At 40.6% G+C, this 13203-nt stretch overlaps 1 protein-coding gene and 1 pseudogene across 3 annotated transcripts in view; both read right to left on the bottom strand.

Moving 5' to 3' along the window:
- LOC6585407 (tyrosine-protein phosphatase 10D) overlaps nucleotides 1-13203 on the bottom strand; it is a 68371-nt gene that overhangs the window by 30570 nt on the left and 24598 nt on the right. The window lies entirely within an intron of this gene.
- LOC26528285 lies at nucleotides 6013-8312 on the bottom strand (annotated as a pseudogene).

Raw genomic sequence — 13203 nt, 5'->3', positions numbered from 1 at the left:
CGCAACCGTTCGCCCGCCCGCCCACGCTGTGGCAGCATCTTTAGCTGATGACTGAATGATAACAACAACAACAACAACAACAACAACAGTTGCATAAGAAGAGGAAGAGACAGATGGGATGTGCACAAAAGCACTTCAATCAAGCTAACTGATTGATTGACTGACTTAGTATGTCAGTGACTGAACGATTGAGTGCGTGCTAGATACACTGAATGATTGACTACTTTATTAAAAGACTGAAGTCAATGATTAACTGATTGATGCTGGGTTGATTGAGTGACTGTTTGACTCCATGATTGCTAAATATTGATTGGGGTACTCAGACTGATTTGATATGTTAAGGGATTGACATCGGCTGATTCAGTCAATGATTGACTGACTGATTGACACAGTCAAGCATTATTGAATGTATTCATTAATTGATTATCATGGATCCTGGTTGATTGATTACCAGTTTGGCTGACTGCATCATTTTAAATGATTGATGGCTTGTGTGATTGAGCAGTCAATTGATTTACTTTGATTGAGCATTAAAATAGAGCCAGTGACTGTCTAATAGACTGAGTACTTGAATTGATTGATTGATTGGGAAGCTTCAAATGTGACTGATTGACATAAGGACCAATTGTGTGACGGATGGCACGACATTCCACTTGACTACTGTCTTGAACTATTGATTAACTTCTTTGTCTGTCCTTCTGATAAGTCAAAAGAATGCCTGGTTGATTGACTGATGCACTGATTGATTGCTGGCCTATTTGAGGTAATCAACAACCTTATGAGCAGGCTGACAGGCCAATTAAAAATTTGCTTTTCATCAGATTTGCTTCAAACTCATTTGATCTCGCTATAAATTAAGTGAAGGCGGAAAAATGCCTTAAAACCTTTCAGAAAAAACGTTACGACAGCTCAGAAAAGTAATTAGATTTGTGATTCAATTTCCTTCATTGTCTTTGCTTCATGGGAATTTTCACTTGTCTCAATTGCTTTTCTGTTCATTTTCATACTTACATTAAATCGTGATGCAATACGCTGAGAAATTGTCAAAAGAAATATTGCAAAGATATTTCCTGGCAAAGGTTTTTGTAAGACACGCTAATTATACCCTATATAGTTGGTTGTTAACGAAATACGGTGGCAATCTTGCGCCGCATAAACTCAGGAAACTCATTAACTATGGAAGATTGAGATACCAAAATTCGTATGTAAGCTTTGCTTACCCTCTCTTTAATGTATATATTGGGTATAGTTAAAATATATGTAATCTAGCCAAGATATGTGTTTTATAGACCCAAAGAACTCAGTAACTAATTAGATTATAATTACCGAATCCGGGGTTTGAGCTCTTGAAGAGAGTACTATATAATTTATATATAAAACGTTTCTGTTTTATATATTTTTCTAAAACTTGCTTTGTAATAGATCCAAGGAACTCAGAAATTATAAGAGTTGCAAACGTAAATTTTGGCATGAAAGTTACTGATAGAGATAATGAGAGTTATAACTGCATTTTGTATATGCATTTGATTAATAATCTTTCTTATAAAGAACATTATCTATGTTAGATCATAAAAGTTGTTGTATGAGACTATTACTTTACAACTCGCTTGCCTTTCTAGAGTATCTCTTCGTCTCTCCATTCATTGCAGACACATTTTCATTAGTTTTAATAGCAGTGACATTGTCGAGAGCTCAAAGTAGCTGTCTAACTTGTAAGGAAGTTGCTGAATCTTGAACCCCGCTCACGAATCCTTTTTGGCACCAGGTTCATTGCGCCCAGAAAATTTCTCTTCGTTTTTCGTTCTGTTTTGTCTTCGTCATTTTCTCTCGCTGCCTCTTACTCTTGCTCCATAAACTTGACAAAGTTGTTGCACAGGCAGTAATGCAGAGACCTTCGCCCGATCCACCGCACCATGTCCATTTATCCTCCTGCTTAAGAGTTTTCTAGTTACAAACTGCGATTTGTTCTCCTTTTTTTTTGTGCTTGTTGCAATTGGAATTTTCAGTTCAAGGGAATTTGCCATAAACATTTTGTTCCTATCTCTGTTGATTACAAATCTCTTTTTTTTCAGATGTGTGTTTGTAGCTAATGGAAGAAAAGAGAGGAAGAGAGGGAGAGAGAGAGAGAGAGGGACCTCGCTGTTGGTATATGTATTTGCCTCTCTGCCTTACTATTAGACTGTCTGTCTGTCTCTCTATCTCTCTATCCCTCTGACTAGCTCTTTGTCGCTCTTTCTCTCAAGCTGACCCTTTATATGACAGAGAGAGGGAGCGAGAGTGAGTGAGAGGAAGAAAGAAATGAATCTCCCTGTTAGTAAATCTATTTGCCTCTCTGCCTTTCTATTAGACTGTCTGTCTGTCTCTCTATGTCTCTCTGTCTCTCTCTCTTTCTCGCTCTTTCTCTCTCTCTCTCTCTCTTTCTTTCTTTCTGACTTGCTTTTTGAATCTCTTTCTCTCTAGCTAACCCTCTATATATATGCATATGCCTATTTGATCAATATTGAAACACTTTCTCCTGGCTCAAGCGCTGCCAGTGTTGCCACTATTTGCCAAAAAACGTGAAGGCTGCACGGCCAACCAAAAATCGTTGATAAGCGAGCAAAATGGAAATAATTATTTGCAATTGAAATTAATTTGTTCGCCTGGTTCTAAAAATCTGCGGCGACGCTAGGGTTGCCACCGGCGTGCAAATATTTGCGCAAACAATTTCAACTTTCGTCCACAAAATGGCGGCGACTATGGGGCGGTGCCTGGGCATTATGGTGTGGCGGTGCGTTTTTTGTTTGTTTGTTTTTTTTTTTTTTTTTGGAGGGGGCTTTTCTGTTTTTGTTGTTGTTGTTATTGCCGCTGGCTGTGTGCCACCTGTACGCTGCCCCAGCTTCAGCCCCAGCCCCAGTCGCAGTCCCACACACTCTCTGTCTCTCTGCCTCCCACACACATCGTTTCAAGGACACTTTTGGCTCCTCGGCAGCCACCCTCCTGCTAGCCCCCTATCTACCCACCTAACCGCCTCACTTCCTCCTCCTCCTCTCGCACTCTCCCTCTCGCACATTTCACATAAATCAACGCCGTCTGCTTAGGCTTCCGCTTTGCAGCTCCTTTCCTCTCACTTTCCTCTTCTTCGGCTTGCTTTGCTCTCTGTTGCTTTGTTTGACTGTCTACGCTTTTTCTTGCCTCTGCCTCTGCCTCTGCCTCTGCCCCCACAACCACCGCCGGCTGCCCCTCGGGACAATAAAAATGGAAAGCAAACAACAACAAATACGAAACACTCGAGCAGCATTTTCTAGGCTCCGTTTCTAGGGTTGCAAACGTGCCAGCCACACTCACATGCACATAATACATATATAGATATGTGTGTGTATGTGTATGTAAGGAGTGCACATGTCTTCGCATATCCCAACTATAGAATACCCTGATGAGATCTCAATTTTTATTGATTATACGATGAGCATAAAGAATTGGAATTGCAGTTGAAGTCAAATGAGCAAAGTTACAAAGGGATTCCTTGTTCACTTACAGATTAATATAGAGATATTGACTTAATAGGAGATAGATACGTTTATAAAGTAGATGTGGTATACATAGATAAGAGAATATATACAGATAAATCCATAAATAGTTGCGATAGATCTTATTATGTATCTATAGATAGTTCCATGCTATACATCAACTATTAAAGTACGACAAATACGATATATGTTCCTGTCATAATTATTATAAATATTATATGTATAAAGCTATAAACATACAATATAGTTTTAAAATAATATTCATATAAGGATTTTGGCTATATACGGGTATAAGGATATCTAGAATGAAAGATTCATTTCAATATCATTCATTCTAGGTATTTATGTATGGATACTTATAGACCATACATTTACTAACTATTGCCTATCTATTAGATATTAGAAGCATCTATTAACTATCAGAGCGATCTATCAGCTTAAAAAATCTAGCTGCTATTTTTTTTTCGATTTCATAGAACTGTCCATCTATTTCACTCTCTTTCCTACTCTTTCTTTCTTTTTCTCTCTCTCGCTCTCATTCCTTCTCTTCCTCTGTCACCCTCTATAGATATCACATATATTTAGCTAATTCTGAACACAAAGCCATCTAAAATATGCTGAATCCGTTTTTTATTACGTTGATCCCTTTCGTTTTATGGACCCAACAACAACATCCCAAGTCTCATATTCATTTGCCATTTCTTCTTTAGCTTTTCCTTGTGCCTTGCTCTTCTTCCGTTATCTTCGCTCATGTTTTGTTTGTTTTGGGTAAACACATTTGGGCAACAACAACAAAAAAGAAGAAAAATGATAAAAGGGTTGACGGAATGCACATAGGTTTTTGGGGGTTGACGGACAAGGGCTGCTTGATTGATTGATTAATCAATTGACAAGATGTCATGAGTGCTAACAAGGTGAGGAATACTTGAGAGAATAATGAAGAAAAGAGAAAATCTCTATAAGGATCTAATATCTGCAAAGAAAGATATTTGAATATATATATATGTAATAAGAAAACTGATCCGTATAGGTATACTGAACGATATAGCTGTCTATGGATAGATTAAAGAGATTATAGATAAATCAATCTATAGAGATAGAGATATAGACACTGGCATATATGTAGATATATCACTATGTATGAATAGATATATAGATCTAGATCGAAATAGATTTATCTGTATAGGCAGATCCAGATGGCTATATCGCTGCATAACTTTACCAAATTAGATAAATATCTATAATGGAAGATATATAATCTATACAGGAATATATATAAATGTTTGCAAACGAATAGACAGATCTATAGATATATATATAAAGATAGATTTATAGATCTGCAGATAATATGTAAGTATATGGATTTCTAGAGCTTGGCTCTTATGTAGAGAGCATGATTTATCTCCTGAGATCTGCATAAATATGTGTTAGGCTCATATACAGGCTCATACACATTCATAGATAGATAGACTCACAGAATTCATCAGCAGCATAATGGCATTCACAGTTAAAAGTCAAATTGCGATATTATTGTAATTCTATGTAATTTCTATGAATTTTAACTATTTTTCTATTTCCTAATACTTCACAGCCCTCAGCTATTCGAAAAATGTCGCTTTATCCTTCATCTTTGGCAGTTTGCAGGCAGTAACTGCTTTGCATTGAATGCGACATCAAAAGCATATTGCCGCTGGGCAATTTTCTTCTTAACTCTGTAATCAACGTATGGAAAGTGCTAGAGAGAGAGAGGTAGAGGGAGAGGGAGAGGGAGAGAGAGAGATGACGAAGCCTGACAGCCCAAAATAGAAATTCAACTTGAATATATTTTTTATTTTTCATAGTTGTTGTCGAGGAGCTTTACAAAATTTCTTCAGCTGTCTAAAACAAAATTCTGTTGGCCAAAAATTGTTGGCCAACAACAACAACAACAACAACAAAACGGCAACAGCATTTGTCTGCGTGGGCGTTGCTACCGCTCCGAGTTCCGCCCACCTATTAGAGTCAGCAAAGCTGGCTGAAAGTGAAGACGGAAAAAGCAAATGTTACACACAACAAAAGGGAGGAGGGGGGGGGGGAGAGAGGGGTAGTGCGGGTGGGGTATGTTGAAGGTTTTTCTTAAATGAAACACGGTATATGTAGGCGCAACACAAAAAGTTTATTTAACACAATATTCAGTAACAAGTACACTTCTTCACGTACCGCGACGATTTGAACTTAACTAACCCAGCCGACACACTGACATTGATCTTACACAATGAACTTACTGAATGAACTTTGGCTCGACTTACAGCACGCTTATATACCTACTTCTACTGCATATCGAATGTTCTGGATGTCTCCTTATGCTTCTATGTTTGCGTCTATTTCATAATCCAGAACATTCGGTTTCTTATTCTAGAGACAAATGTGCGATCAGCCGACGACTGTGTTTACCGTTAGCTCAAATGCTCACTTGATGATGAGTTTTTCGAGATCAATCCTCAACACCCTCCCTAAAACTCAACATCTCCTTCATATTGTGACTCATGGGCCTAGAAACCCAAATCGGCAATCACCGCATCCAGTTCATCCTGCAGATTGGTAGCTCTGGAGCGCACCTGTGAATTTGGTCCTGCAAATTATCCACGTTCGCCTGCAGCAGCACATTGCACTTCTTCATTGCTGCAAAGCGACTCTCGTGCTTCTTCACGCGCGGCTCCAAGTTGCTCTTCTTGGCGGAATTGGGAGCATCTTCTGCCTCGGATTCACTGTCCGGTTCTGCTTCGCTCTCCTCTGATTCGGATTCTTCTGACTCCTCCCTCGGACTCTTCCTCTTCCTCCTCCTGTTCCTCTTCGGCTGCCTCCTCTTCTTCTTTGTCCTCGGCATCGATCTCGTCCTCGTCCAGCTTCATCGATGCGGCCATCTTTTGCACCTCTTTCTCCAGTTTCTTGAACTTTTTGTTCTCCTCTTTGAGTATAACATGATTCTTCTTCATGGCTTGCTTCAGCGCATCCTTCTCCTTCTTGGCCGCCTCCTCCTTGACCTTCAGTTTGGTTAGCTTGCTGCTTAGCACCTTCACCTCCTTGCCCATTCGTCGCTCGCGTCGCTCTGTCTTCTTCTCCTCCGGCTCATCGGGATCGCTCTCGCTCAACTCCAGCTCCAGTTCGGGTGAGCTGTCGCGTCCGAAAAGTGGATCGCTCGGTCTTCTCGAGCCATCAAATGTGCCGCCCTTATGATTGCTCCCCTTCTCACCGTAGTAATCATCGTCCTCGTCCTCGTCGTCGTAAGCAAAGCGAAAACTAATGCGCGGTCTGTTAGTGCTTGGTGTCGTATTTGCCTGCAAAGCAGCTGCCAATTTGCGCTCGAGCAATTGTATCTGTCGCTTTTGTTCCTCGATTTCTGTTTTCGCCTCGACTAGCAGTTTGCCCGTGTCGTGATAGTTCTTCTCCACCTCCTTGGAGACCTTGCGCGCGTCCTCGACTTCACGTTTCAGTGAGTTGACATATGCCTGTTCGGATGTGGGCGTGGGGTCCATGGTGGCTACAATAACATTGGAGCCATACTCCAGATTCTTTTCGCGCGACTTCTCACGCTCCAATTCCGTCTCGAGCGTACGTATTTTGGCCAAGAGCTTCTTGTTCTCACGTTCCTGCGCCTCACGGTTGCGCAGCTCCAGCGCCAGCATCTGCTTGGTGCTCTGCAAATCATCACGCAACTTGTCGATATCGTCCAGTTCATCGGGACTCTCCTCATCGATGGACATGGTCAAGACAATGCTGGGCCTGGAGCTGCCCGCACCACTCGCCGACCCACTGGGCGCCTCGCTCAGCATATTGACCTTGGACAGGGACTTGTGCAGCTGCTCCTCAATGGTCATCTGGCGTCCGAACTTGCGCAGACCCTCCAATATGGGCTTGCTGCGATCGTTTGTCTGCGTGGGCCTCAGTCGAACGCCGCCCTGGATTTGCTTGAGCAGTTTGTTGTGCGAGTTGTCCTTCTCTGTTTCATAGATGAATTTATCGTCCACTTTGGTCATCGATTTGCATGTCAATATGGGCTGAGATCTGTCGTTGCATGCCACGTGGCGCAGCTTCTTGCCGCTCTCCACCTCCTTCATCATCTCGGACCAGTCGGGCCGTCTGCGTGGTCGTGACTTGAGCTTCTCGAGCGTTTGCTTTTGCGTTTCGCTGAGCACCCGCTTCTCGCCGGGCGCCAATGGCGGTGGTGGAGCCTTTGGCACCAACGAGGGCAGCGGCGGTGGCGCTGGAACGTTACCTACGCCTATCCTCTGGGGCTCCAAAAATTCTTCATAAGTAGAATACCAATCTCGACGCCTTGACATGTGATCAGAAGCTCCTGAGTCGATCACCCACACGTCATCTTCTCTGCCGTCCCTGCTCGCAATCAATCCTTTCCTCGATGATTCACCCAATTCTCCTTGATTATTTTCCGCTTGACTTCCTGCATTTCTCCTTTGGTGACAGGTGTTGCTCTTGTGGCCTTTCTTCTTGCATATATAACACCTGTAGCAGTCCTTCTTCAGATGTCCCATCACGCCGCAGTTATAGCACTTCATAATTTTCTTCTTATTTTCATGTTCTCTTTTATTTTTTCCGTTGTCGGCAACTAACGCTGTTGACTCTTCAGGTACCACTTCTTGTTCTTTTGACCGCATTTCTTCTGTCATTAAACGAGTCGTCAAATTGTTCAATGTTCTTTTGCTGTCTTCGACCGAATCCCACGCACTATGAAAATAGTTAAACTTTTGAGGCAAAGATGACAGGATTCGCGACATTAACATTGTTTCAGGCACAGCACTTCCAAGATTTTTCATCTTGCTCCACAAAACTTCTAACTTTGAAATATTGTAGTCCACACTCTCACTTTCAATCCATTTGAAATCAAAAAACTGTTTCTGAATAGCCGATAAATTTTCTTCTGATTTCATATCATACACTGAGTTCAATTTTATCCACATTTCTCTTGCTGTTTTGCAGCTTACAATCAATTCCATCGGTCTTCTCTCGATAGAATGAATAATTATTTTCCTTGCAGTCTTATCAGCTTTCAAGAACCTTTTCGAGTCTCTCTCGTATGTTGCAGACTCCTGTGTCGGACACGTCAAACTACCTTCACAAACGGCAAGAACATCGTCGTCTTTTTCCAATAGCGTACGAATCATAAAAACACCACAAATGCCAATTGTCTTTGTCGCGTAATCGTTCAATTCTCATATTTAATGGCTCCATTTTCATTGTCTTTATTTAATTACAAATTTGCCACTAATTCACTTTTGTACTTGCACTCGATTTCACACTACATTACACGTTTAGCACTGTCTGGGCCCATAACCTGTTGAAGGTTTTTCTTAAATGAAACACGGTATATGTAGGCGCAACACAAAAAGTTTATTTAACACAATATTCAGTAACAAGTACACTTCTTCACGTACCGCGACGATTTGAACTTAACTAACCCAGCCGACACACTGACATTGATCTTACACAATGAACTTACTGAATGAACTTTGGCTCGACTTACAGCACGCTTATATACCTACTTCTACTGCATATCGAATGTTCTGGATGTCTCCTTATGCTTCTATGTTTGCGTCTATTTCATAATCCAGAACATTCGGTTTCTTATTCTAGAGACAAATGTGCGATCAGCCGACGACTGTGTTTACCGTTAGCTCAAATGCTCACTTGATGATGAGTTTTTCGAGATCAATCCTCAACAGGGTAGAAGGAGACTATACATATATACAGCTATATATATATATATGTATAGAGGTATGTATAAGGGCAAGCTTTGAGGCCTGTTGCTAACAACCAGGAAATGGCCACAGATTCACTTGCTGCTTGAATTTCAGTATACCCTGTACGGCATGATGTCGTGAGCGGGGTATACTGTCTGAGAGTATTTCATTTGTCAATTTATTAATGAAATACTAACACCAATTTACAGGATATTTAATGCTGAGCCTATCCAATCCCAAATGCTATTGAAGTTTATGTTAGGTATCGCTGCCTTTATTTACAGGGTATTTATGTTGATATTGTTTTCATATTTTTATACCAAATGCAAACCGCTTTCATTTACAGGGTATTTCAGATTGTAGTCAACTGTTTCCAAGTTTTCGATTGTTCTGTTTACAGGGTATTTAGCGGTTTTATTGTAATGTATTTGAAATACTAAAGGAATTTTCCTTTAACTTACAAGCCATTTTAGATATTATTATCGGCTCTATTTCACTTATTTACAGGGTATTTAAAGTTTTGGCGTCATACTTTCTGGCTGCCTCGGATCACAGGGTATTTAGGTCATCTTATTATACATTTCAAGACAGACTTCCGCCCTCATCTACAGGGTATTCCATATTGTGTTTGTTTTATATCCAACTCTATGCCAGTTTGTCTACTATTTACAGGGTATTTCTGTTTATTTGCAAGCCACTTTAAAGGGTATACAAAGCGTGCGGCTACAAATGGCAAATGGCCAAATGGCCCATGTGCAATATTATCAAGTATACGACATGTGAGCTGAAGTTGCCGCTGCTGCTGCTGCTCTTATCCATTGTGCACATGCTTTGCAGTTGCATGAAACAACAACAACAACACAATCTTAAAGTTGCTGCCAAAGAAGCTGAAAAACATTGGCAAGAAGAAGAAAAGGAAAAACTATCCATCTGCAGTTGGCAGCGAACGTTGGCTGTTGCTGCTGTGCCATATCTTGAAGCGACAGCAACAACAACAACAACAACAACAATAATAATGGAATAGGTGTCTGCCACAATGCTAGCAACAACAACAACAACAACAACAACAACATCCCGGCGTAGACGACAAAGCAAACGCCAGAAACGGTAAAAACGCTTCAAAAGGAGCACAGAAAATCGATAGATTTTTGGCAGATACACACACGCAAAGACAAAACGCACACACATACACACACAAAGAGACCGATACACACACACACACACATACACACACTGACAAAAGGCAAACTTCCTGAAGCCAGCCGGCGACTGTTTATGCCAGATATTCTGTATACGCAATGTTATACAAAGCGAAAGCAAAGAGAGGGAAAGAGAAAGAGCGAGAGAGTGAGAGAGAGAGAGACAGAGATAGACAAAGAGAGAGCGCGCACAAAAGGGAGAGTGCCAGCAAGAGAGCAGAAGCAGTGGGGGAGGAGTGGGGGAGACTATCAAAAAAGCTAGAAACTAAACAGAGGCAACGCAAAAACGCGAGCGAAAGAGACAGGGAGAGGAAGCGAGGGAGAGAGCGAAAGCAAAGCCAGCGACTGATTGTGCTAGAGCGAGATGGAGCGAGCAAAGCTGGAGGCTTAATAAAATGTTGCCGGAATTTGAATTTTGATGATGATTATTATTATTGTTGGTTGTTCTTGTTGTTGTTGTTGTTGTTATTTGTCGAATGGTTGTTGTTGTTGTTGTTGTTGCTGTGCATAAGTAGTTGCGGCCGGCTGGTAAATATGTGCAGAGCCCTGCGCATACATAAATATAACATGACAACAACAACAACAACAATAGCAGCAAACTGAAATAACAACAATGCTGTCTAATATCCTGCAAAGCAGACACGTTTTGCGCTTTATGCACTGCCACTGTTCGCATTATCTCAATAGAATATGGAGTATAAACAATGAAAATGCCCAAATGTTTGAACTAACTCAGCGCGTGGCCGTTCGTTCAGCTGTTAAGCTCATTTGGTCAGCTGTCTATATGTATATGTATGTGTACATATGCATATGTATATACATGTGTTAGTATGCGTCTCTACAGGTATCTGCATCTCTCCATATATATGTATGTCTATGAACATATGTATACATATTTCCGGCTATACATCTATACGGCCTTGTACGTACATATTTATCCGGTCAGGTATATAGATTTATGTGTATCTACAGGTATCTGCATATCTCCATATATAAGTGTGTGTTTATATCTGGTTATCTGAACACATATGTATGCCTATATAGGCTCGGATATACATGGAGATATTTATCCGGCCAGGTGCATATCTGTATATCTAGTTAAACAGGCTTATTTAACCATTGATTCGGCTAAATATTTATATATACTTAATAGTTATATATCCGGATAACCGGCAATATATGCATATCAACATTTCAAGTTATCCGGACATGGAGGTATGTAGGTATATATGTGTGATATGCCTATACAGTCGAGTTTCGATAATTTGTACCTCGTAAATCGAAAATCGCAATAAATCGAAAAAAATTCTATGCCCTTGAAAAAATTCGTTCTCGATAATTCTCGATAGTTTGAATTTCTGTGTAAATCGAAAAAAACAAACTGATCCCCTTGGCATTTCGGATTATAGTTCCTATAATAATACATAATAATTTGTCTATCCAAATATGAGACCATATATATTCTTGTATATTTTATTACCCGCCCTAATATTATCTCCCAATCCTAATGCTTATTTATCCAATTATCCAGCCAGTTGCCCGACCTTACTTAACAGATGTCATCCGACTATATATCCATTCCTCCACATATTTATGTATATTTGATTATCCGGCCATATATATAGAGAGCTTATGAGTATCAGCCTATATATACAGTCACAAATCAAAGCATACATAAATACATATATTTATCCCCTTGTATTCATTCATGTATTTACTTTTAGCTTTGCTCTCTGCCTCTTGTTCACTGCTTTGCTCAAATAAAATCTAGTTACGCTTCTGGCTGTTAGTAATTAAATCGATAAACGATCAACGATAAATGTCTGCATAAATTCCAATTCAATTTAATTTCTCTTCTTCTGCTGTTGAATCAAAGCTAATTTTCCATGCAATTTCCCTTAGCCATCTGCCCCTCCGTCCGCTCGTTGCTGCCTGGTTAGCTGCTCGGTTGGCCGTCCTTCACTCATTGAACAGTGTCCACCCCGTTGACCTCGTTGACCCCCCCTAGTCGCCCCTTGCTGCCATTCGGCATCCATCCTCTTCGGTGTCCGGCGTTTCGTTTTAATTGCATCAGTGTCGCTTGATTTAACCACATTGCTCGGATTTAATATTAAAAATTGACACAGCAAAAGCTACATAAACGGACATTTAAACACAGACAGCTACACCCACACAACCACACAACCACACACACACACACACCTGCTCCTAGACACCTCACCTAGGCACCTACCTGCACAGGATAATCAATGAAATGCTCTTCGGGCAGTCCTTTGCAATTAGGTCAGAGGCATTAATATAGGGAACAAGGGAAGACAAATAGAACGACAACTTGCATAAATAGGCAAGCGAGTGCCGTGAAGCCTGATCGACTAGCAGCTACCCTGTAAATATTGGGGCTTAGCGAAGAAGCTAGCAAATGCCATTTGTTTCTGTTAGCTAAACTCACTTCTTGCTTTGCTTCTTGCTTATTTTCTCTGCTTCTCAAATTTATTGTTTCTGCTTTGCTTCTTTAGTGAACTTGCTTTCAGCATCGCTTCTTGCTTGAGCTTTTTCTTAAGTAGTTCATTTGTCGACTCTTTTTAGTACTCTCTGCACTCTTAACTTCTTCACTTTAGTTTTGACTAGGCTTCTTGCTTCAACTTCATATGCTTCCTTCACTACTTGCAGCATACCTTCCATGCACTTCCTTTGCTTCATGCTTCAACTTCTCATATTTAATTTCACTTGATGCTCGCTTCTTTTTTCTTATAAAAT

Source organism: Drosophila mojavensis, unplaced genomic scaffold, assembly GCF_018153725.1.
Source record: "Drosophila mojavensis isolate 15081-1352.22 unplaced genomic scaffold, ASM1815372v1 contig_136, whole genome shotgun sequence".
In the NCBI taxonomy this organism is placed as follows: domain Eukaryota; kingdom Metazoa; phylum Arthropoda; class Insecta; order Diptera; family Drosophilidae; genus Drosophila; species Drosophila mojavensis.
Note: the sequence above shows the minus strand (reverse complement) of the source record. Positions and strands in the feature narration are given on the sequence as shown.